The sequence below is a fragment of the Macrotis lagotis genome, chromosome 8 (assembly GCF_037893015.1).
Source record: "Macrotis lagotis isolate mMagLag1 chromosome 8, bilby.v1.9.chrom.fasta, whole genome shotgun sequence".
NCBI classification, from domain to species: domain Eukaryota; kingdom Metazoa; phylum Chordata; class Mammalia; order Peramelemorphia; family Peramelidae; genus Macrotis; species Macrotis lagotis.
Window position 1 is genome coordinate 52,953,086 of NC_133665.1, and position 27,164 is coordinate 52,980,249.

The window sequence follows — 27,164 nt, forward strand, 5'->3', positions numbered from 1 at the left end:
AAAATACTTTTTGATTGTGGAATTAAAAAAAGGACTTCTAGTAACCAAATGGTGTATATTTAATCACAAATGTTATTATATAGGTACCTCCTTATCTTTGTTTCAGCCTATTCTTCCCAAGGACCTCTGGTGTATATCTTAGACCTTTGAGGGAGTTTTCTATAGTACCTTAATAAATATATTTTTCTAAATGGTTATCCTCAGTCCTCCTATGAGAGTGGGAATTGGATGAGCATTACTAGAGAGGATATTTTCTCTAGTCAGAGGGAAGAGCCATCACTACCCTCTACTTCTGCCTTACAGATACTAATGGCCAGATTTAGGGACTGGTGAAGATACATATCGTTGAACATAGCAATTTACTCACTGCCCCTTACTAAAGCAGGCCAGGGAAAAGAAATAGACCCTCTTCTATCTCCAGAGAACTGGCCCCAAGACTAACAATAAAGACTTTGATTCAAGTTTAGTTTGGACAATAAGGTCTATCAAAGCCTAAAACATCTGATCTATGATCTGAAGGATCCTTGAAAACACAACTCCCTTCTTAATCCCCTTTGAATCATCATGGCACTCCTGTTTTGTCCTTTGTTTTTTTTCTCAGGTTCCCCAGATGAAAACAGAGCATTTTTAAGAGTCCCAAGGCAATACTAATGTCTTCTTGGAATCTCTTTGGGACCAACTCCAGGAAGGAGAGATTCTTTATTTTTAAACAAACACATAAGGGAAGTGGCCCTTCAACATGACTGATTTCCAGCCTGCCTCTCTAGAGACTTCAGAGAATTTCCCTTTGGATGAGATCAGAATCTCTCTATTGAACTGAGATGTGTCCCTTCTACCAGAAGAGTTTATTCACTCTGTGTATATTCTAATCTATATAACTTCTCTGATTTGTTTTTGCTCTTAGTTTGGATAAATGGATTTTTTCACTATTTACCATTTATGATTTTTTTTCATATTGGTTGTAGTCCTTCATCTTTAAAGAGAATCAAAACAACATCACTATGAGCCAAGTTATAGTGTGTTCTACTGTGGGATAATCAGACCAATAAGAGCTTGGAATGCTCCACCACAGGGTGGACACAAATAGTCCATGAGAACACCTGGGGTGGATTCTCTAAACTTGTATATCTTGAATTTACTTTAAGATACTTTCAATTCTGCTTTGCTTATACAGCACCTTCTCGGATGAAAGCACACCATGTTGGACAGTCTATTGCCAGTACCTCCTATGTTGTACAATTACTTTCAGAGTTCTTAAGAAAGACCTTGAAAATGTCCTTTTATTGCTTTTTTCTGACTCCCACGGTGAGTACTTGTCCTATGTGAATTCCCCATAAAGTAGACTTCTAGAGAAGCATACATTTGGCATTTGAACAATGTGGACAGCCCATTGGAGTTTAGCTCTCTATAGCAGTTTGAATGCTTGGCAGTTTAGTTCAAGAAAGGATTTTGGTGTCTGGATTTTCTTGTAACCTGCATTTGGTGATAAGGAATCAAACTGGAAGACCAAACTTGATATACCCTCTCCCTTAAGAGAAAAAGGTCAGAAAAGCAGCTTTTTGTTCTGAATCAATCCTAACTCTCAGACTAGCAATATTTAGTAGGGCAGATAGATATATTTCTAGTCTGTTATTTTTCTCTCAGAGAAAAGGAATATCATCGCAACAATGTTAAATTTAATATATATAAAAAAACCAAGATGTGAGGAATGTATTCACATTTTCATATACAACCCCCCCTTACACTTTTTTTTGTATAGTAGATGCTGATTTATTGTGGTTTTCTAGTTCATTATAAAAACATTTTTTAAAAAAGGATGGGAGGTGACTGAAGAGGTAGAATGAGAAAGCTAGGAGAGGTTCTGAGCAAATGGGAACTGAAGAGAGTTTGAGGTCTGATACAGTTTGAGGTGTTCCTTCTGAAGATGCTGAAACAAAAGACAGATGGGAATTGAGAAAGGTTTTGAGGCAAAATGAAGAAATAGTCTTTAGAAAGTCTGGGGAGGCAGAATGTAAAAACAAAATGATCCTGAGGAGATGAGGGGTTTCAAAGAAACTGATACGGTCTGAACATAAAAAAAACTGAACAAGATTGATCCTGGGGGGAATGGAGGAAGCAAAATAAAGAGATTGAGGAGGGATATCCCTGGGACTGGAATAAAGGGGCAAGGGAATGTGAGAGCACAAAGGGAAGAGGGTTTAGAGGGGTTGAGGAGACAGGGGAGTCGCTGAAGCTGGGACAGGGATGAAGGATGCTGTGGGAGCTCTGAATTAGTCCTTGGGGTCGGGAATACAGGGACACTGAGGAGGCGGGGTAGTTCCTTTCCTGCAGAGAGATGTGGGGGGCATTCAGGAAGCAGAGGTGTCCTGGGGGGCAGGGGATGGAAGCGCTAGGGAGACAGAGGGATCCTTGAAGCTAGGGATATAAGCACATAGGGGAGTCCCTGGGTCTGGGACAAGGGTGCAGGGCGACGAGGAGGCAGAGGGTTCCTTGGGTCTGAGGTGGTGAGGGGGTCGTCTTTGGGCGATCCGCCTGGCACTCCCCTCTTCCTAGCATCCTGGGGTATGTAGTCATAATTCCACCACATACACTCGGGGCCCTTCAACTTTGAACTTTGGAAATATATGTGTTTATACACATTTAAATGTCCTTCAAGGATTTTTTTTTTTTTAGGTTTTTGCAAGACAATGGGGTTAAGTGGCTTGCCCAAGGCCACACAGCTAGGTCCGAGGCCGCATTTGAACTGCGGTCCTCCAGACTCCAGGGCCGGTGCTCTATCCACTGCGCCACCTAGCCGCCCCGGCGCTTTGAACTTGAGGCCGGAGAGAGAACATCCATCCCCACTCGGGGACTCCAGAGGCCACCGGCCACGATCGCAACTACAAGTCCCGGCATGCCTCGGGCTGGCCCGGGCTGGCCCGCTCCCCCGCTTCCGCCCCGGCCTCCGCCGGGCTTTCTGGAGCTTGTAGTCTCAGCGCGCGATTCACAGCGCCGCTTTCGCTCCCGGCGCGCCGTAGCTGCCGGACTCCATGTGAGGGGCTGCGCTACGGAGGCGGCGTAAGGCCCGGGTCCTGGACTCCCCGAGGCGCTCGGCCGGGCTCCGCGGGCTGAGGCGGAGGAAGCAGCGAAGCGGCCGGGCGAGCGGCGCCGCACCGAGCCGGGCTGCGGCTGTGGGAGGCGGGCGGGCGGGCACGGCCGGCCGGCAGGGGCGGCGCCGCTCTCCCGGCTTTCTCCGGAGGCAGAAGTTGTGGCGCGGCCCCCGACCGCGGGGAGAGGGAGGCCCGGGGCCGGGCCCGGCTGGGCTGGGGGGGCCCGGGACAGCGCGGGGCTGTGAGGGCTCCGGGCACGGCCTGGCCCCCCGCCGGGCCCGCTCGCCCGCCGCCGCGCGCCGGGGCCGGGGCCGGGGCCGGGCCCGGGCCGGGGAGGAGGGCGGGAGGGAGGAGGGGATCCGCACCGCCGCCAGGCCCCTCCCCTCCGCACCCCCTCCCCGCCCCCGGCCCTCCCTCCGGCCGCCCGAGCCCCGGCCCTGGGACCCGGAGGGAACGCGGGCCGAGTGAAACTGTGGCGGTCCGGCCCGAGGGAGCGCTCGTTCGTTTCGGAGGAGCCCGAGCCCGCCGCCGCCGGCGTCTTCCCGAACTTGCCCGCCTGCCCGGGCGGGGACGAGGGGGTCCCGGAGGGGCGGCCGGTCCGCGCAGCCCAGGACAGGCAGGTACGGGCTCAGCGGGGCGGGGGGCGCGGGGCGCGGGGCGCGGGGGCTCTGGGCCGGGGGCGGCCAGCCCGCCCTGTGCTGCCCGGGTCTCGGGGCCCCGAGCGGACGGAGGAAGTGTTCTTGAGCCCGGGCCAGAGCAAATGGCCAGAGGGAGGACTTGTGTGGCCCCTGGCCAGATGTCACCTGGAGAGCCCCGGGGGCGCCGGAAGGTGCTGCTCCCGCGGGGGGCTCTCGGCTCCCGCCTGTCCTTGCTTGTCCTTATTCCTCAAGTCCTGTTTTTATTCAATAATTTATTTTGGGAGGAGGGGGGGAGGGGAGCCAGTCAGTCCGGATCGCCAGTTCCCCGGGTCTCCGGAACAGCAAGTCGGTGCCCGGCCAGTCCGGGAACTGCTGGCGGCCCCGCAGCCCGGGGGCCCGTCCTGGGTGGCCGCTTCCAGTTCTTCCTCTTTTCTTATTTCCTGGTGTGTCTTTGGGGACGAAGGGCACCTTGCGATGTGACTGAAGAACTTAGTATTGATTAAAACAACATTTGCCGGGGTCGCGGGGGTAATATCGTAGCCCTCGGGCTTCCGAGCTCTTCCGGGATAGCTGCATAAAGAGACCATTCTAGTGGAAGGAGAGAATGAACTATCTTTGTTTCAGGAAGGGTAAATCAGGCCTGAGCCTGATCAGATCTGAGCATCCAGCTAGAGTAGTGAGGTTTTTACTGTAAGACAGTGAGTTCAGGGATCCCAAAATGATTTTTGGTCTAGAATGAATTTACTTGGTGTTTCAGTGCTTGTACTAGTGAGGCTTTATGTTAGACTCGGGGAAGAAAAGTATACTCTGTGATCTGGGTCACTGATCTCTGTGAAACTGGGTCTCTACTCAGAAGGTCTAATTTGTGGAACCACAGAAATAATTTATTTTAAATGCTTCCTCTGAGTGGTGTGGTGGGAAGAACACTGGGTTGGGAATCAGGGGAAGAGTGTAAATCCAGCCTCTGCCACTGACCCTTAAAAAGTGACTCTAGGTGAGTCATCTAACTTCTTTGAAGCTCAGTTTTATTATCTCTGAAAGTTGTCCTTCCCTAAGTGTGGAGCACTAGGGTGTTTGTTTGCTTGTATTTTGGTAAGGAAAGTTTTTGTTGTTACAGCTCAAGTTGATCATTCCCTGGCAGCCATGGAAATTATTCCTCTGCAGTACCAATAGCAGAATATCAAGCCACTTTGGATTGTATGAAGAGTGAACTGAAGAGAATGGGATTAATTTTATCTGTTTTTCAGTTCCAGGTGACTCAGAAGAGGGTAGAGAACAATCATATTTTCTAGTGCCTGAGTCAGCAGAAAGTGTGAACCCATCATCCCATAGATGTGGTTAAGATGACTCCATAATGAATAGACCTGAAGTTGATCTTGCATGGAGCCAACTCAAACCAGGTCTAAGGGTCATGTGTCCTTCTGTGCTCCAGTTGTTTAAAATTCATTCTTTTCTTTCCCTTCCAAGCCCAAGAATCCCCCAAGTTGCTTATCTTTCCAACTTTCTTATTGTTGAGCAGACTGAAAACCATTATACTTTGTGTTTGACCTGGTGGAAAATAGGTTCTTTATGCAGAAGTTTAACATCTTTGGTTCCTAGATTCAAAATTCAATTATTATTTTATGCAAGAAAACATGACCTCTGTGTTCTTCTTGGTCTCTATTAAGTAGAATTATAATACCTGCTTTTGCCCTCCTAAGACTAAGATTTTTAGAAATCCAAAGCTGCCTATTTTACAGAGGAGAGGCCTGGAAAGATAAAATATTATGTCAGTTTGTCAATCCCAGCCTAAAGATCTGCTCCCCTGTACCTTACTATCCTTTTTTTTTTTTTTTAAAAGTTTTTTGCAAGGCAAATGGGATTAAGTGGCTTGCCTAAGGCCACACAGCCAAGTAATTATTGTCTGAGCTTGTATTTGAAGGATGGTACTCCTGAATCCAGGGCTGGGGCTCTATCCACTGCACCACCTAGCCCCCCCCTCCTTGCTATCTTCTTAATAGGTATGTAGAGATGTTAGAAAGACAAATGAAGTCATATGAAAGTAATTTGAATTCACAGAAAAAAGTTCTTGTATTAATGCTAGGTAGTGGTAAGGTTATTGTCAGGTGCTAGTTAAACATCACACCTGTAGTTTCTCCTCTTGGTATAACTAAGATTTCTAGAAGAAAATAGGTCCAGTAATATGAGTAGAAATAGTAGTATATGCTTCTAAATTCCCAACAATACCTCATACAAGCATGTAGTGAATCTCAACTGAGATTTGTCAATGAACAATTCACTTCTTAGGCCCTATTTGGTGTGGTGATCTATTAAGTCAGAGGGAATTATTCTTTTTTTTTAAGTTCATCTATTTTATTTTTTTTTACATTCATCCATATGCATATGTATAGTTTTAAGTTACAAAATTTCTTTCCACTCCCCCTTCCCACTCACTTCCCCTCAGTGGTGAAGGGAATTATTCTTTAGCAAGTATGAATTAGTCCCAAATAATTTGTTCCCCCTCTTCATCTAGGGCACTCGGAATCCCTATCTCCCTCAGCTCAGTTGCTAACTCTTACACAAGACCTATCTTGATCTCTTCTCTCTGAAATTACTTTGTATATATTTTTATAGTTATTTTCTTAGACACTTCATGGTGTAGTGAAAAGAACAGGACTTCGAAAAGCAGGAAATGAGGAAGAAGTGAACTTGAATATTCCTCTTGTTGTTTAATAGCTATGTGACCCTGGGCAGGTTACTTATCTCTCTCTGTGTCAGAGTTGAACTGGATGGTTCCCTTTCAGATCTCAGTCTATGATCCTCTGACTTGTATGTTCCATTAGAATGGAAGCTTCAGGAGAGAAGTTGTATTTTGTCTTTGCATTCCGGATGTCCAACACTGCATCTGGAATTGTGGGGTCTTAATAAATAAATGCCTATAAAATTGACTTAACATTTGTGGAAGGTGTGGTGTAGGGGAAAGAGCTTAGGAGTCATAGGACAAGTTTTGTGTCCTGGTCATGTCATTAATTGTGTAATGTTGGGCAAGTTAAGTCACCATTCAGGACTTCTGTTTATTTCTCCACCTATCAAACGAGGTCGCTTCTATCTTTAATAGTCTGAATTTCTATGAATATGTAAAGCATTTCTGAATTGTAATATAAATTATTGAGGGTCTGTGTATGGATATCTGATTTTTAAGTGAACTGGAATGCTAGCATTCTTATTCTTTTGGGTGGTTATCTCTCTTTTGGAACTCAGGGCAGATCTAGACCAAGCAGTAGGTCATTCTCAGGATCATTAACTGGCATGAGAGAAGTAGATGGGTAGAAGGCCTCCTCCTTTGTTCGGAGGGAAATAATGGAACATGTCTGCCTTTTCATCTCCTAGAATAGGGTAGATCTGTCTGAGTTGACTTTATTCTGTTCACTTCTGTCCTTCCTACTGTATTAGGAAGTTGTTTCTAGGTGACTTGTCTTATCTGCTCTATTGATTGGTGCCTTCAAGTGAGTGAAGTAGGTAAAGGAAAAGATCACATATACATAATCTTGCTACTAGATACATAGGCATCCAACTTATCATGGAATTGTTGGATTTTGCTTTTTATTTTTATTATTTTTTTGCAAGGTAAATGGGGTTAAGTGGCTTGCCCAAGGCCACACAGCTAAGTAATTATTAAATGTCTGAGACGGGATTTGAACCCAAGTACTCCTGACTCCAAGGCTGGTGCTTTATCCACTACGTCACCTAGCTGGCCCACTTTTTATTTTTTAAAGCAGTCAAAGTTCTAGATCTGGAATTGGAAGGGCTTAGTTTTGTATTCTGAATTCACCTCTTTCTGATTGTGTGACTCTTGGACAAGTCATTTGATCTGTCCAGGGCTCAGTTTGCTCCTCTGTAAAATGAATGTCTTAACTATCTCACAAGTTTGTTGTATGGCTCAAATGAGAAAGTGCTTTATAGTCATAAAGGGCAATATACAAGTCAGCTGCTGCTGTTTTGGTGGTAGCAGCACTCTAGGTGTCATCTTTTTAGTGTGTGATTGTTTGTTGTGTTCTTCAGTTGGTGCTGAGATGTCATGTGTAGTAGGTAGTAGGTGCTGAGTGTGGAGAAGCCAAGTCAGACAGTGCAAGGATTTTGCTTCTGGTATTTCATTAATCTTTGGCCTAAAGGTTTTACTAGCTAGCTTCTAGAATTCCCTGGGTTATTTTCAAAAATATAGACTTTCCCCAGTTTGAGACTGTTGCAATAATGGGGTGAAATTGCTGGAGTAGTATATTTAGGAGCCTATTAACAAAGTATGCCCTGGACAAGTGTCACAAGTTTGGATCTATTAAAGGATAAATCTTAAATGTTGAATTATGACTTCTTGCTGCCTTCTCATCATGCTGATTGCTTTGAGGTCATCATCTCTACACCTAGGAGTCCTCCATACCTGGGAGTCCTACACACCCCAAATCCTGGGAGGTGAACTTTTGCCTTATTTTTTCAGGGCCTAGGGTTTCGTGTTACTTTCAGCTGTCTCTTCCTTATTCCTCCTTTTTCAAGGTTTGTTTACCCATCCTTCCTAAAATTCCTGTATATCTGTCTACTCATAACTAATTTTTACAGGATTGAATGAAAATTTGCAAACTCTCTTACTCGCTCTGTCACTTGTTAGTTGTCTAGGAATTTTATCCTGTTTGTTAGACTTCTCTAACTCCCCAACAGTTGAGAGGAAGCTATGAAGGCTGCTGTCCCACCACCTTTCTACCCAGGGACTAGGAATTTGATGTTGACTATTAGTAAAACAGTCAATCTGGAAGACACTTTTGAATGGAGGCTGGAAGATATCAGAAGGAAAACAAGTCAATATCGGTTGTTTTATAGTGTCACTGGTATGTTTGCACCCAATTGAAGACAATCATTGCAGACTTCCTGATTCATCTGACTTGATGACTCCCATAAAGAACAGCTGAGTGAATAGTCATTTGCTATGGGGGCTTTTGCCCCTTGTTCCACATCATTCAGGAATGTTATCAATTCTCTTTCTCACTTCCATGTTTCTTGAATTTTGAGTTACTTTCAAGTATTTATTTTCTTTCATGGGTTAAATGAAAAAGCTAATCAGGTTTTTAGGACTTTATCTCAAGGGGTAGTGGGAGGAGGCCTGGAATTGGAACCAGTGGATCCTATCCAAGTTTGAGGCCTGGCTTTTAAAGTTCACTACACTATCCTTTTGAGGTAATAGAAAAAGCACTGGACTTGAATCCTGGAGAGGTAGTACTCAGTTTTCTTCCTTTTTTGTGTGTCCTTCTCTGTATTGGACCATTTTGTGGGAAGAGGCAGAAAACTCAAATTCTAACTCTCATAACTTTCCTCTTAACTACTAGCTATGTGTAGCTAGAGAGAATTTCTTGATTGGTCCTGTATACCTTATAGGTTTTTTAGCCATTTATAATTCTAGACCAGTAAAACAATACTTCTGTCAGTTCCTCTGTGTCTTCCTTCACAGCTTAGGACTAGGTTTCGAGTTTTATTTTTGAGCTTCTGAGAATGTTTTCCCCTCCATTGTACTTAATATTTCAAAGAGACCTATTTCCTCTTGCTTCCTTGGCACATAAATCCAGATGATTCAATGAATGAACTGAGAATCCCCTGCCAACAGACAGTGCCTGTGGGCTAACCATAACCAAGAGAAATCTCAGGCTCAAAGAAATATTTTGAGTAGAATTATTTTAGTACTGCAAAGAATAGTAATTTTATTGGCATGGGCACTCTATCCACTAACATAGATCAAAACCTTTCCTCACCTTAGTAGATAATCTTGATAAATTGCTGTAGCCAAAAAAAAGTCACGATCACTCTCTTGTTAGCCTCTCCAAAAGACATTGACCTGTTCTCAGAAAACAGATATAGCCTTTTCATCTTGTTGAGAACTACTGTCACAGCCTTTAAGAGCCCAGCCCTTTTACCTCCATGCCACAAAGCACCACAGTGGACTTGAGTGAAGGTTGAAGGTGATTAGAAGGTTGAAAACTGATTCTGAGCAGGTAAGTGGGATGCAGCAAAACTTTAAACTTAACTTTGAATACTTAGTTCTCTTTTTGAGACTGGCTTCACTCAAACTCAAAAGATTTGGAAGAAGTTCTGGCTTAGTCCATTACCTTAAAAGACATTGTGACCATGGCAACAGAGTCTATTTATTGAGTTTCTGGGTCTTGGTTTCTCCATCTGAAAAATGAGTTAAATAGCACTGCTCTGCCTCATGTGATGTTTGCAAGAAGATATTAATGACTGTAAAGTGCTAGGCCAATAAAGAGGACCATAGAAATACCAGATAATAATGGTGATTGTCTTGTATCTTGTTTTAAGGTAGCCACCAGCTCTGAATCTCAAGGATTTGAGGTTTTGAATGTTTCTATTCAGGTTTGTTAGCATAGAGTGCTAATTAGTTGTGTTTTTTAAAACCACAGCCATCAACTTTTATTCTTTCATTTTGATCTTAGTTAGTATTTTTCAGTTCTCAACAAAACCTCTGCAATCCATTCTCCAGAGGTCAAAAGTTGTCAGATCGCGTGATCATCTTGGCATTATAAATAATCCATTAATGAGCAATACTTCCTCATAAAAATAATCTGTCTGATTTATCATTGGTGTTTTCATATCTCTAATTATTGCTCTAAAGACTTGCACCATCCTACCTTAGAATTTGACCTTCTTTACCTAGAGTGAAGGATGGATGTCATAAAATGGAGAAATGAGGTCTTTTTTTTTTTTAAGGAAGGAAGTGGATCAGGAACATAGTAAGCAGCAGTAAATCCTCTTCCAAATTGAGAATGAAACCATTTATGTTTTTGCTTTGTTTAATGTGGTTTAAAGATCCAAATGAAAGAAAAGTCCTCCCTCCCACTGTCCATGAAATATCACTTATCATAATCAACATTGTGCCATGGGAGAAATCTTTAACTCAAACTAAGAAAAAAATTATGTTTTATGACAGCAACCATATTAGCAAACAGTATTTCTCCCTTCATCTACTGCATGCTGTTAAGTTTTATTGATACCCTTTGTTTTTTACATCACATTATTTCTGGAGATTCTAAAACCACCATTAAGCACTCTCTTGTAATAAAGAAAAACAGTTAAACCAACTAAGACAGTGACCTTATCTGGAAATGTCTGCCACATTTTTCACCCATAGTTCACATTTCTTCAACAAAAGAACAGAATGGTTTTTCATCATCTAGTAGACAGGTCTGATTATTCAGAATTCTGCTACTTTTTAATTGTTCTTTTTGATTACATAAATGTATCCATTTTGTGTATTATTTTTTTCTGGTTTTCCCTTCTCTCTGCATCAGTTTATTTAGGACTTTCCTTGTTTCTTAGAATTACTTGTGTTTTATTTCTTATGGTACAATAACATTCTGTTACATTTCTATGCCACTTTTTGTTCAATCATGCCCCAGAAATTAAATATCCATTTTGTTCCCAGTTTTGGGGGAGTTTTCATTTTAAAAAATGTAATCTTTAAGGATGTCCCATTTTTGTTCCTTTTTGTTCTTCACCTAGAATCCATAATGCTGTCACAGTTGGCACAATTCTCTCCATCCTCAGGGACTTTGTCCATTGGTGTCTTACTTGACTTCTAGGGATGATTTGTAGGTATTTTGGCAAGCCAGTTTTGTTGGTATTCATAATCCTTAGATTCAGAGGTCATCTAATCCAAACCACAACCAGAACATAATACCTATTTAAAGAGACTTTGACAAGTACTTACCTAGCCTCTGCTTGAAGACCTCAAAATGATAGCATCAATTGAGTTGATTTGTTGTCTGAGTCCCATAGATCTTCTTTTTTTATTAAGTTTTTTTCAGTGATCAAGCATTTGTTTTTTCTCCCTCCTCCCTCCTTTCCTCATTCTCCACTTTCCCATTAAAAAGATAAAAACAAGGAACAAAGTAGTCATGTTCAGGCAAAATAAATTCCCATATTAGCCATGTTATGACTGTTTCCAGTTGTAAGAGTGAAGGGTATTGCCCTATTATTTCCTTGTCATTTTTGAGATCAGATTTTAGAAACTCTTCAAGCCTGTTGAACTAATTCCAAACCCTGCCCTTGATCTTTTTGGCCTGGGACACTGAAATAGTATGAATATGGAAGCAAGGTGGTCTATTTGACTCTTAAACAACAGCAACTGTATGTTCTTGGACTTGTTAAGCCAAAGCTGCTGCTATTCCTAACTATTTTGTGTTCCCCTTGGTCTTCTAGTCCTCTCTGGTTGGCTGAGGACAGACTGAACTTCAAAAGACAAAGTCCCCAGGAGGGCATGTTCAGCTTTAGTTTTGCACATTTAACTGCTGGTCCTTCCTTTTCATTAGATTCATTTACAATGCCTCCCTCTTTAAAATGGATTTGAGTCAATTGATTAGGTTTTTAAAAAAGCATATATTGAAACAAAATTTTAGTTTTTTTTTCTGAAGAAACATCTCCTTATTCATTGTGCTATTTTATTCCACGAATTGGATACTCCATCTCAGTGTCTCAGCTCTGGCTGTCCCTAATGCCTAAAATGTATATTCTTCTACTTCCTTCTTGAGAGTCCCTCTTTTCCTTTAAAACACAGTATGGGCATCTCCATGCAGCCTTTCTGGATCTCACAATTACTAGGACCCATTCCAGACTAAGTTAGATTTAATGACTTTACATATATTGATATTTATTCATTTTATATTCATAATATATATATACATATGTGTGTGTGTGTATATATATATACACACACACATTAAAGGTAATTAAGTTCATTGTGAGGAGGTATTCTTTTATTCTTTATACTTGTATCCTTAGAACCTAGGACAGTACCTTGTAAATAGTTGGTGCTTGATAAATTCCTGTGCTTTGCATTTTTGGTCATTTGAATGGAATTGGAGTGATGCTCCCACTGGACCCTTTCTCCCTCTGATTTGGATCCTGTATTCTCCACTGCATTGTTTTGCTGTTAGTGAAATTCACTTTCAAACATTTACTGACTTTTTAAAGGATGATTAATCTGGGAGTTCAATGTGTTTCTGCCCAGAGCCAATCCTGTTTCTGGAATAGGTAATTGATCACTAAGGTATTCCATGTCCTTCCGCTTAAATAGATATGGTATATATTAGGGGGTGTAGAAAAAAAAAAGTATTATATATGCCTTATAGTATGTATTAGTATAAAAAAATCTAAACCTTCAACACACATATGATTCCTCACAATGCAAAATAATTAATCCCTTTTTTTTTTCATCTCCTTAGGGCTTAGATTTACAAGAATGTAAATTTTACAGTAGTCCAGGTAGTATAAAGTTGACTATTACAGCAGTCTCCTAACCATTCTCCTTGCTTCTAACCTCTTTCTCCTGTAATGTTATATTGATACCAAATTACTCTTTTTAAAGTACAAGTATGATTTTTTTTATCACTCCTCAGATTAAAGAAACTCAGGGGCTTCTTGTTGCCTGCTTTATTAAGACCATACTCCTTTACTTGATATCCTAGGACCACTATCATTTGACTTTCACCTAGTTTTGCAATTTTATTTCATACCATTCACCTTCATTTACTACCTACTTCATTCAAACTGAATTGCTTATTCTTCCAAAGACACATCTTGTATTTTTTCTCTGAATTTTTTCCCCTGTAATTAGACTCTCATTCATATACATCTTTTGTACTTCCACACATATCTTAAGATACAGATGAAATGTTAACTTCCTCAGTGGAATCTCTTCTCATCATCCCTATTTCAGAAATAATCTTTTCTACTTCCTCAGAACTAAACTGTTGTTTTCTCTTATAAACTTATTTTCTATTTTTTTACTAAAGCTAATTATATATGTCTCTTCTCTTTCTTATTGTCAGCTCCTTGAGTGCAGTCACTATATTCTGTTTGTCTCTTGTAGTAACTGACAATGCCTTGTACCACTACCTTGTGGGCCACAGCACTTACTGAAGAAACCAATTATTATGCCATTGGGAAATATTTAACAAAACAAATAGAAATACAGTAAAACATAGGTAATCTTATATTTTAAAATTAAGTCAATAAGTGGCCTATGGGAATTTTTATGTACAGATTAACAACCCTGTTTCTATTTGAGTTTAAGGCCATTGCTCTGCATTATACAATTAATGTTTATTGTTGAGTTTGTAGGATACACCTATGATGTAATGAAAATTTAAACATCAACATCAAGCATTTTCTTGGCTGCTCTGCTGTCGAGAGACTTTACAGGTAGCTTATTTTATTTAGAACTTATTTATTTAGAACTTTCAGTGGCAAACAGAACTACTTAAAATCCCATTCATTTACTGAGATTTGTCAGTTCTCCTTTTCTGTTTTTCCCCCTTAAGTTTTTCTCCTTTTTGTATCACATAGCTAGTACATGTTTAACTCTGCATGATGTCTCTAGCATTTTCAACAGGTAGTTGTTTGCCTCTGCTCCTTTCCACTTTAGAATGCCCCAAATGGGCCCCATTCCTTGTTCACCAGATTCCTTTCCAACTGTTTTAATCTTTAAGACCCCCAGGGGAATGACAACAGTTGGACTCCCTCTCCCCTCAGCCAACTTTAAGAAACAGGTTTCAAAGATGGAGTATGGGCAGATAAGTCAGGAGACCTGGATTCTATTCCTTTCTCTACCACTAACTTTCTGGGTGACTTTGGACCACAAATCATAATCTTTTGGTGCCTTAGTTTTTCCATTTGTAGATTGCAGATTCTACTTGTATCCTTCTTCATAGGGTCCTGGAAGAAATAATTGAGAAGTGCTTTGAAACAAAGTACTGAGTAACCTCCTGTGGCCCTGTCTCTTATCTTCCCCTGCTGGTTGACTGTGTATTTACAATCCCTTCCTTCCCACTCCATTACCTTTCCTTGTCAGGCTTGACGGCTTGCATCTCCAACAGAAAAACTAGATTCTCTTGGGGTGGGTTTATAAATCCTCAGGTCCAGGTGGCATCAATGCCCCTCTCTAAAAACAAGCTGTTGCCTTCCCAGTCAGGATCACATCTTTCCAAAACAATGAGTTTTGGGGGATGTGATTTGACACCCAGGAATTGGAACTAAGTTGGCATAATTTCATCCTTCCTTCTTCTTTTCAGAAGTATCTCTTGGCTGTGAATGGTTGTTGGAAGATTGGGTGAAGGGGGGAATGCTTAAATATATATATGTGTATATATATATATGTATATATATATATATACATATATATATATACACATATATATATTTTCTGACCCTGATCGTGTGTGATACCTATTTGTAATAGGTAGGAAAACCTAAGGAGGTTCTAGGAGAGTATAAGATTATGAACTGGGTAAAATGTGATGAAATTGAACAGGACTGTGGTTTGATCTCAGACAGAAGCATAGCATGTGTTACTTGGGCCAACATGTGAGGATATTAGCAGGTTCCCTGGAGAAGACCTGAATAAATCCTCAAATTCTATCAATATTGTGCAAAGGCGAGGACTTAGAACATTCCCTTTCCATGAATTTGTCCAGGTATTTTTGTTTCCTTTGAGGCCAGTTGAATTTAGGGCAGAGTTTGAGGGTCAGGCAATATGGTAATAAGAAAAGTACTATTTTAGAATTCTCTTAGATCTCACATCAATACTGCAAAATTATAATAGCTTTGTACTTCCAAAGCTCTTTCCTCATAGCAATCCTGTGAGGTTCGTATAAGTAATATTGTTCCCATTTTGCCAATGAAGAAACTGAGGCTTAGAAAGATGAAGTCATTTTCCCAAGGTTACACACCTGATAATTATTATAGCTAAAACTTGAACTCTGCCAACTAACACACTAGTACTCAGTTCCCAACACTGGGCTGCCCTCCTACCCAATTATAAAAATTCACAGGATATATAACATTAGAAAGTTTACAAACTATTATTAGGGTCTTGGCCTACATTTTTTCCTGTCAAGAGTCTGAAAAAAATCTGTTAAAGCATGTTGAGGATACTGTGACAGGGAGGGAATGGGCATTTTTGACCAGGACTGAGACCTCAACCAGAGAGGGGAAGAACTTTGAAATTGAAGTTTGCTTTTGGTGAGCTGAGCATTTTTTATCCTTCTGTAAGCTTCTTTCTTTCTCCAAAGTGGGACTTTGTGTGGGATGGTGAAAGCTTCATTAGTATTCCTGAAGTCATTTGAAAACATAAATGTGATTACTAATTATTGTTGTTGTGACTTTGGCAGTGGGCTTGTTATTTTAATGATAAGATTTGCTTTTTTTGAGCTCCTTGGAGAGAGGCAGTGTGTAAATACAGTGTCATTGTTGTAGTTGTCATCCTCATTATCTCTTCTCTTTGATTTCTAGGTGGATTAACAAAATAACAACAACAACTAACAATAACAAGCATTTATATAGCACTTGGAGATTTGCAAAATGCTTTACATATATTATCTTCTTTGTTCCTCATAATCATCCTGGGAAGTTGGTGCTATTACTGTTCCCATTTTACAAATGAGGAAAGTAAGGCAGACAGCAGTTAAGTGAGTTGCTCAAGGTCACAAAACTAGTAAGTATTTGAGGCTGAATTTGACCTTAGTCTTTCTGACTCCAGGTTCAACACTTTATGCACTGCTCCACCTAGCTGCCTTACTTATCTTAATTAAAGTAGTAATTAATATGACTAGACATTCATAAGTAACTGGTATTGTACTTAGTAGGTCCCTATTCTGCTATGTCTATATTTGTGAGTTAGCTTAAAGTCAAGAGTGTATTATGTAGGGGCAGCAAGATGGAACAGTGGATAGAGCATCAACTCTGGAGTCAGGAGGGACTGGGTTCAAATTTGACCACAGACACTTAATAATTACCTAGCTGTGTGACCTTGACCTTGGACAAGTCACTTAACCCCATTGCCTTGAAAAAACAAGCAAACAAACAGAAAAAGTGTATTATGTGAAGTCTTTCATATCTGAAGATGCCCCACTAATCACCTTCAGTAGAACTTACATTTAAGATTGAATTTTTAGTAATATGGTTTTCACATCTCTAAAGGGGATCTACTCCTAGAACAATACCTGAGAATCACTGGATAGAATCCTTTCTTTCAAAGCCACTTTTATATTCACTTAGCTATTCAGACTCAGTTAGAGAATAGTACCATAGTCCTAATGATCCATAGGGTAATAGATTAATTCTCTATGCTGGCCAGTTAAATTTATATGAAAAATGCTGTTCTGTGACTTAAGATAATATGAATGGTCCTAGCAAGAAAGCCAAGAATGGATAGTTGGTTCAATACAACCTGTAGCAGTTCCTAAAAGTAATAATAATAATACTTGACATTTATATTGCTCTTTAAGATTTGAAAATTGCTGATGTACTCAATCTCATTTGATTAGGGAAGTCACTTACAATGTGCATCCTATGGACAGTGGATGACATGTTTTGAGATTATGAGACTATGCTGCCAAAGATTTTTGGAGAAGTTATTTGCCTTGATGTCACTGACAATCCTCTTGAGATTGGATATTAGATACTAGTGGTGAAGTATAGATATTTAATAGAAGCACCTGTATATTATTTTCCTTGAATATATAGAAATAGTATGTAGGTCCCAGTTTCAGTTCATTTAGAAGCTGTATACTTGATAATGTCTCTCTTTTTTCCATGAGCAACTGTTCTTCAGATGGCTTACATTTCTACTTTCACGACAAACTGTTTGATTCTTTACGGGTACTGAGGTATCAATGAGTTCTCATGTTCTTGAATCCATTTTAATTAACATTTTGAACATATGCCATAATGACTGTCCTGCCTCTATATTTACTTTAGTCCAAATCTAGGCCACTGGTCCTATGAAAAACTAGGGCATTGGCTTAAGAATGAGGGCATAAAGAATAGCATTTCAGTGAAGCATCAGATTCTGTGTTAATAGAATCTTTTCTATAACTTGAAAACTTATTATGCTATGTTAAGTCATAGATTTTAGCCAGTAATTGAGTCTCTCCTAAAGCAGCCAAAGTTGGTGACTTTGGCAGCACAAAAGGCTACTCCTTATAGTTTGAGTGATGGAGCACAGACCTGAACATTGACAACCCTGTGGGGAAGAGAAGAGTGTATCCTTTGGGTAAGATGTGTAGTAGTCCTCTTGCCCAGTTTAGTGGCACCACTCTTCAAAACTCATTTCTGCCTAGAGAGATTTTCTCAAGTTAGAATTGTGGGAATTGAATGAGCTTGTGACTCAATTCTGGATCTAGCTCAGATCCTTTTTTATTTAATTATGGGTCTAATCTAGATTCTATTATGAGAGAAACTTTATTCAATTATTGGAATTGTGAGAAAATCTTATTGCATTTGAACCTAGCCCTGTGTGGCTGGAACCTGGGCTACCTCAAACTGTTACTTAGAGACCCTTAACTAAGGACCTAACTTACGATGTCCCAATCAGACAATGAAGATTAATGGAAATTTTCTCACATTTACACTTCTAAAGAAACACATATGTCTTATCTGAAAACTAGCCCCTTTCTAATCAATCAATAATGGTTTCTTTGTACCTTTTTTGAATATAGAGTGGGACACTTCTTTTTTCTGATTTCAGGGAATTTCATGTTTGCTCTCCCACTCCCAATTTAGACAGTTCCTAGTATTTCTTCCAGTTAGAAACCAGATAACCTAATCTTGTATTCTGACTTATATCCTGTTTATTGTTTTCTTTTAATGCATGAAGAAGATCTGTCTTCCCCTGTATTTGGGGTCCAGTGTCAAACTGAGAAGTCATGGTCCCAATTTGTTATGCAACTAGTATGCTTTGCTTAATCTATATATTTGGAAGCTGAAAACTTTTATTCCTCAGTCATTTTAATTACTCATCACACTCAATTTTCATTTAAGTGGTTGTTATCTATCACTCTTATTTCTGTTAGCTGGTGTGAAAGTGACCAAAATCAAATGAATAAAAGTGGGTATACATACCTTAAAGCATTTCTAAATTGTACCTTCTAGGAGTGATACAACTTTATAAGATTTTGTTCCTTAATTGATTTTCTTAGTTAAGTAAAAACTTAAGAAATAGCATTGAATGCTATTAAGGATCTTCTTTTTGAGAGACTGCTGGACATCAGGAGAGATACAAAGATAAGGCATAATCCTTTTCTCAAAAAGCTTACTGTTGGTAAGACATATACTCAGATAAATATCTGTACTTGTAACATAGTTTAACTTCTGGAGAGTTTTCTCTGTATATTAGTCTACAACGGATATTAGTAACTATCTGGTTGCTGAAAGCTGATGACAGCACCTTATCCCCTAAATGATGAGAACTATGCCTTTAGAAGAGAATTCCTATTGATGTGCTTGTGGATAAAATTCTTGTTGGACAAAATCACAAATGTTGTATTTTTCCAAATATATACACTTTGATTCATTTAATATTTGTAGTAAAGCATGAGTATAATGTGTGTTTTTAATGTCCTTTGTGTATTGATTCCCTTTGTAAAGTTCATTGTATATAGAAGTGACTCTGAATTCTCAAACCTTTGGTAAATCTTACCATGTATGAAAGTCTTTGAATGTGGGTCCAGCAATGAACTGTTTTTTTAATCAGGGAATCAGCCCAGAGAATTCAGAAAGCCTTATCAGCAGAAGGTTAGACAATCAATAATGAATTTTTTTTTCACCACACCACTTCATGAAGATACCCAACTAATAAGATGTAGAAGGACCTCTAATCCGTTATTGGCAGAGTGAATACTTGTATCATTGAAATAATGATTCCATTAAGTATCAGATTCTGTGTTAGGTTAGGCCATCAGTACAATTGAATCTGTGAGTTAAAGGGTATGGTATCTTGTTGCTCTCTGTCTGAGATTGTAAGGACATGGACTGTTTCCTAAATATGTGCTTGGGAATATTGAATCCTCTTTGATTGTACTCCCATGTTGCCATGACTCTTGGTCGGAGTGCCTTCTGAAGCTTTGTGAGGTAGATGGGAGGTTATGTAGGAATGCTGTTTGTTTAGATAAGGAATAAAAGTGACTTCCTATTAGTACAATTTATGTAAAGTAACAGGATTGTTTGTACATAATTATTTACACCCCCCCCCCAATTAGATTGAGAGCTTCTCAAGAATAGGGAATCTCCTTTGCCTTTTGTCCCCCCCATTTCCAGTGTTTGGCACAGGGTCTGGCATATAGAAGGTACTTAATAAATGTTTATTGACTGACTATTTGGATAAGATTTTGAAGTAATATTCTAGTAACTCAACTTGTTTTCTAGTAACATTCCATCTAAATTAACTTGGTCAATGTATTTTTATCTTATTTTCAAAGAATCTTTAGAAGATTCTACCATTGCTCCTCATAACCTGTTAAAGAATTGAATAGCTTTCTCTGTCAAAGTTCCCCCTTATATCTATTCTTTTTTTTTAGAGGGTTTCCACTCCATAGTGGAGGTGCTAGACTAATGCAGTGTTAATAATATTCAATAAAATACTTTTTTCATATTTAATATTTATTCTCATTTTGTATAATTTTTTATACATTAATAAAATATTCTTGTTTAAGAGTAAACAAAATACCCCCTCCCCCCAAAAAATATAGACTCGAGCAATAAAGTAAAGGGGAGAGAAAAAAATTAAAATTTAAAAAAATAATATTAATAATTGTAGGTATGGCCAGGTGGCGCAGTGGACGGAGCACCAGCCCTGGAGTCATGAGCACCCAAGCCCACATCCAGCCCCATACACCCAACAATCACCCAGCTGTGTGACATGCAAGCCACCTGAACCCCACTGCCCTGCAAAAACCAAAAAAAAGAAAAAACCCCAAAATAAAATAAAATAGTAATAATAGTAGGGGTGGCTAGGTGGTGGACAGAGCATTGGCCCTTGAGCCAGGAGCACCTGGGTCTAAATCTGGCCTCAGACACCCAACGATCACCCTGCTATGTGGCCCCAGGTGGGCCACCCAGCCCCATTTGCCCTGCATCTCCCCCAAAATAATAATAATAATAAATGTGCTTGAGTCTTTGTTCCAACACCAACAACTCTGTTGCGAGTGGGTCACATTCTTTATGATAAGTCCATGGCAAAAGTTACTTCCATATTTTTCCACTGTTGCCATTGCTAATCGCAACTCCCTCCTTTCATATTTCTCCACTACCATGTACTATATTTTTCTCTCTCCTTTCACTCTGACTCTGCTGTAGCATAGCTGAGTGGCGCAGCAGACAGATCCCTGGCCCTGGGGCCAAGAGGCCCTGAGCCCCCATACCACTCCTTAGGCCCAGCATCCACCTGACCCTATGGTCCCTGACAGGCCATCCAATCCCAGCCCCTTGCAAGAAGTAAAAAAGAAATGTGTTATATCTAACCACTCTCCCCCCCCGTGGTCCATCCTCTCCTCCATCACTCACATCCACCCCCCTTCCCCTTTCCCCCCCTCCTTCTTACTCCAGATGTCTATACCCCATTGAGTATATATGCCGTTTCCTCTCCTAGCCACCTCTAATGAGAGTGAAGATTCTCTCATTTCCCCTTGCCTTCCCCCCTTCTTATCATTGCAGTAGCTCATTGTAATAAAGAAAAATCTTATTATATGAAATATCTTGGCCCATTCCCCCTCTCCTTTTACTCCCATTACATTTCCCTTTTTTCTGTTGACTCCATTTTTGCTCCATATTTTATCTTTGAATTCAGCCTTCTCCTGTACTTCAACTATAAAAGCTCCCTCTACCTGCTCTATTAACTGAGAAGGTTTATATGAGTATTATCAGTGTCATTTTTCTATTCAGGAATACATGAAGTTCATCATCATTAAGTCCCTCATATTTTCCCCCTTTCCTCCAATCTCTATGCTTCACCTGAGTCCTGTATGTGAAGATCAAACCTTCTGTTCAGCTCTGACCATTCCAACAGGAACATTTGAAATTCCCCTGGTTCATTGAAAGTCCATCTTTTTCCCTGGAAGAGGACATTCAGCCTTGCTGGGTAGTTGATTCTCGGTTGCATTCTAAGCTCTTTTGCCTTCTGGTATATTATATTCCAAGCCCTACGAGCTTCCAATGTAGCTGCTGCTAAGTCCTGTGTGATCCTGACTGCAGCTCCACAATATTTGAATTGTGTCCTTCTGGCTGCTTGTAATATTTTCTCTTTGACTTGGGAGTTCTGGAACTTGGCTATAATATTCCTAGGGGTTGGTTTTTGGGGATCTCTTTCTCCGGGGGATTGGTGGATTCTCTCCATTTCTATTTTGCCCTCTGCTTCTAGAATATCAGGGCAATTTTCCTGTAGTAATTCTTTGAAAATGATGTCAAGGCTCTTTTCCTGATTATGACTTTCAGGTATTCCAATAATTTTTAAATTATCTTTTCTAAGTCTGTTTTCCATATCAGTTGTTTTTTCAATGAGATATTTCACATTTTCTTCTAATTTTTCATTTTTTTTTGTTTTGTAGTATTGATTCCTGATTTCTGGTAAATTCATCAATCTCCCTGAATTCTATTCTTTGTCTGAAGGATTTGTTCTCAGAGAGTTTTCTTATCTCTTTTTCTATCTGGCCAGTTTTGTTTTTTAAAGCATTCTTCTCTTTAATAACTTTTTGAACTGTTTTATCCATTTGACCTAAGCTGGTTTTTAGCATGCTATTTTCTTCAGCACTTTTTTGGATTTCCTTGACTAGGCTGCTGACTTCATTTTCATGTTTTTCCTGCATCTCTCTCCTTTCTTTTTCCAGTTTTTCTTCTAACTCCCTCATTTGATTTTCAAAGTCTTTTTTGAGCTCTGTCATAGCTGGAGCCCAATTTCTATTTTTCTTGGAGTCTTTATATATATATATGCAGGAGCTTGTGCTTCCTCATCTTCAGACTGAGTATATTGATCCTTCTTGGGTTCATAGCTAATGTATTTCTCAATGGTGTTTCTCTTGTTTCTCTGCTTGCTCATTTTCCCAGTCTAAGCCTGTTTTGGGGGTGCTTCCTGAGCTTTTGGGACATTCCCACAAGGGTCTCAGTGCTCTGTCTTCCCTCCTGTTCTGTAAATGACCACAAGCTCCCCCCCTCTGCCATGGGGCTCAGGTGGGGGGTGGCCCTGCTGTTCTGTGGGGGGGCCTGGACTGCGATCAGGATCTGAATGTGTTCAGAGCCCCCTCCTTATATCTGTTCTAAAGAAACTATCTTGCTCTAAATACTATAGCCTATACTACTGCAGAAGTCTGTTCTCTTTGTTTTTTAGTGGACATGAAAAATAATTGCTTTCTATTTCTGCAAAATGAAAATCCTTAGACCTAGGAAAATTAAACTTTCCTACTTCCTTTTTTCTAGTAAAATAATCTCAAACCTTCTCCCCTTTCCCCAGAGGTCTTAGTTTACAACTTGTTGATCATCTTTTGTGACCTTTCTCTGAAGGCTTGCCAAATTTTCCTTTTCATTTATTGAATATCTCCAACTTGCTCAGGATAGGTTAGATTCTAGAGTACCAAGCTTTTTTAGGCTAAGTCTCTTCTAAAATATATATATTAAACCCTTACTAAATAATGCCAGTTTTTGATTTTGAAGTAAGATATTTCCACAAATGAACTGAGAGGTAAGAGCAGGGAAGTCTATAGAAGAAGGGAAATTTTCTTAGCTAAGCATAATAAAAGTACACATTTCTGTACTAACTTGTACTGTGTCTGGCACCTAGAAGGAACCTATTTCTTCTTGATTAATTGTTGTAGAGTAGTCCAAAACAGGTGGATGACACTTTCAAAAGTTTGTACAAGCAAATCTTACTCATTATACCACTCATGTCCTATAGTTGGGGACTACAGGATTACATGGTAGAGGATTGCCAGATTTTTTTTCTTGGATGTATATTATTGAGAGTACCTGCAGCTGCATTCAGTAGGCATTGACTTTTGTAAAGCTCGAAGTTGACAGCTACTCAGCTTGTGACCCTCCTGTTCTCCCAACTCAATGTCTAGGCTTTCTGCACTTGTAGGTAAAAAACTTTTTAAGTCAGTGAGAGGTTTATGTTCTCTTTTGGAAAAACTTACTTCACAGTATGCACTGAACCGATTTAGCAAGAATTGGAAAAAAGCTGGCCTTGAACATGTAACTGGGCATAAAAAACATACATGCCTCCAGGAAGAAGATGAGCAAAGTAAATGGAAGCAATTCAATGTGGAAATCAAACCTATGTATATATTTTTTTTCACTATTGAACCTTGCTTTCTGATTCTAGAACCAAGGGTTTTTTTTCAATTTTTTTGTTTCATAGGTCATTTTTAGTTGTCTAATGAAACCTGTGCATCCCATCTCAGAATAATATTTTTAAATAATTGTGAAGGAAATGCTATATTACAGGTAGAAGTTAATAAAAACAGAGGTGTAATTTTTTTCCACCCAAGTTAATGAATACCCTAAAATCTGTTGATCCTAAGTTAAGGATTTCTGCTCTAGACCATGTTTATTTGCTTGCCTCTTGAATCTGTTCTTGGTCCTGTCACTAACTCAGCTTTAAACCCTGCCACTACTTTTTGCCTTTGATGATTCAACTCAGTTCCCTCTATTCTAGTTACTGATTCTAACACTGAATATGTTACTGGGCCTTTTCTTGCATTGAAACTTCTTGATTATGACTTTCCATGGATTCTAACCATAAATTTCGACTTTTGTCATTGAAAATTCTCAACTTTAGTTCATAGTAGGTCATGAGCATCCAGGAGTAAGTTGAAAGAACCAGTACATTCCCTTTATTTTCTCTTCCTTGTCAGTTTTATTCACTTCTGTAACCGCTATGTAGATAATTCCCAAGTCTGAATTAATATCCCTAGTCATTTCCAACTTTGCATTTTTAATTTTGTACTAGAAAATTTTATCTATAGGGTCTACTGAGACCTCAAACTCAGAATATCCAAAACAGAACTCATGTTCATTACAAAACTACTCTTCCTTCTAATATTCCTTTTGTCACCAATTCTATCTCTACCACCACTCACCCCATTATTCTGTCTGGAAACCTTAAGAGTTCTCTGCTGCCTCTTACCTTTCCCTTATCCTCTAAATCTAGTCAATGACCTATTGATTTTTTTTGAAAATATATCTCACATCTAAATTTTCCTCTCCATTCCTGTTATTTCCACCTTCCTGTTTTAATGGTCTCCTAACTATTCAGCCTTCTTCCAATTCCTCCTCTAGCCTCTCCATCAAAATAATATACTGGTATATGGACCTAATGACTTCACTGCTTAGTTAGGTTCATTGGGTTTTTTTTTGTTTGCTTCCTGACTCCTCATTCTGTCATTAAAGGATCTTTCCAATGATACTTCACTTCCTTTCTAGTTTTATTTCACCCTTTTGAGTACACTGTACTACAATAGGATTACAGTGAGACAACTCCTCACTCCATTTCATCTTCTTCTTCTACATTTGTTCTGATCATCATCTCTGGTTGCAAATTTTTTTGTTTCTTCAAAGTCATAATTCAGTTGCTGCTACCTTAAGAACATTCCCAATTGTGTTCCTGCTAGAAGTAATTCTGCCCTCCCTGAATCTCTCCTCTTTTTTCTATCTTTCAGATTTAACTTCTGTTGTGTGTGTGTGTGTGTGTGTATTTTGTCTCCCCTATCAGATTGAGAGCTCTTTAAGGTCCTTTTTTTAAAGGTCTTTTTTTAAAAAAAACTTCTTTATCTTTGTAATATTTTGCATATAGTTGAATTGAATATATTGGTCATATTTATATGTTACCTAATTTTGACTATGGTGGAGGATGTTGTAGGATGAGAGGAAGAATTTGATAACAGTTCATCAGAGATGATTGGCACTGAATATGAAGACACTCATATCATGACCTAACATCCAGATCACACTCATGAAAAAGCAGGAAATGCTGTTGAATTATATACCTTACCAGTACTCATCACCAAGAGGAATAAATTCAGTAGCAGCAGAAAAGGAGAACCAAGGCTCTTGTACAGTGCAAAACATATGAAAATTTCTTTTTTTCTTATAACAGGTTAATCATATTTAAATTATAATTAATTGATATAGCACATTATGATGATTATAATTATAATTTATCATAATTATCTGGGTTTGGACACTTAGTGATAGCATGAAAAAAGAGTACTAGACTTGAAGTTGGAAGAATGGAATTTTAATCCTCATTCTGACATTTACTAGCCTTATGTTTGTGGATGAATCATTTAACTTCCCCAGGCCTCAGTTTCTTAAATCTGTAAAATGGAATTAGTAATGATGATGTTAATATTATTTACAACTCTTATCTCATAGGGTTTTTGTGAGGAAATCACTTATAGAATGTGAACAATGTGAATTGTTATTGTTATTGGTCAGATGATGTACTATATTTCCCCATGTATAAGAAATACCTATTTTTGAAAAATTTGGATTCTAAAAACTGGGAGAGTCTTATACAGTGGTTGTAGATTTTTTAACTTGCATTTCCCTTTTTCTCGCTTGTTTGTCTCTCTTTGTGCTCATTGTTTTGCATTTGTTACCAGTTTATTAGGTTACATTTTGCCACAGTCTGCCCAGAAATGGCTCAGAAAAAAATTTTCCTACAGTGCTGAATTCAAGTTCAAAGTGATTCACTTTGCAAAAGTGAATGGAAATCATGCTGCTAAACGTAAAGTTTGGCCCTCCTCCAACTTTGAAAACAATCCAAGACTGGCTACAGGAAGAAGAAACCCTACTGAAAATGCCATGCCAGAAGAAGACCTTGAGAGGCAAGTCAGCAAAATGGCCTGATTTAGAGAGAGAATTGAAGAGCAAAGGGCAATTGGAATTCCTGTGTCAGTTCAGCATGAGGCAAGAAGAACTGTGGATGAAAAAGAAGTTATTGATTTCAAAGGTACATGAAACAGAATGGACTAAGCATTCCTGCATGCACCAGACTTGCCCAGGGAGTGGTTGTGGTCAACCACAGACCAAAGCACAGGCAGGATAGCAGTCAGAGCCTCTCCTAAGACAGTGATTTATCATCAAACACAGATGAGGGCAAGCTGATGGATGGGAGTTTTGACAGTGATGAAGAGTTATATGAATTTTATGATGAATAAAATTTGAGTTCAAAAACTTTATGTAATACATTTTTTTTCAAGCTTCAGACCCCAAAATTAAGTTGCATCTTATACGTGGGAAGATGCAGTATATGAGATTAGATTAATCCCCCCCAAGTTTATTAATTTTCTGTTGCCCTCACATAGCAGTGTCATAGTAATTTAGTAGTTGTAAACTTCACATTATATTTTCTTTCTTGATAAGTGCTTAGGACAGTGTCTTGCATACAGTAGATACCCTATTATATTTGTTAAATGAATGTAATGAAACATTGCTGATCAGTGAACAACTTTCCAGCTCTGGTATTTCTAGGATTTGACCACTGTGTTAAGCAAGACTTTCTAATGTCCCTGATCTTTCTTTCTTTGCTTGGATGTTTGGTCTAGGTATTAGTCAAGCTTTGGTTTGTGGTTTGCAGTAG

The 27,164-nt window shown here is 39.3% G+C and overlaps 1 protein-coding gene across 3 annotated transcripts in view; it reads left to right on the forward strand.

Annotated features, from left to right (window-relative positions):
- The first annotated feature begins 3,433 nt into the window (after positions 1 to 3,433).
- Positions 3,434 to 27,164, forward strand: part of CAPN15 (calpain 15) — a 101,006-nt gene continuing 77,275 nt past the window's right edge. Inside the window, exon 1 of one of the 3 annotated variants that reach the window (XM_074197052.1) lies at positions 3,434 to 3,709. The gene's annotated coding sequence lies outside the window, so the exon portion shown is untranslated. The remainder of the gene's footprint in view (positions 3,710 to 27,164) is intronic. The other 2 variants (XM_074197053.1, XM_074197051.1) reach the window with 2 other exon arrangements.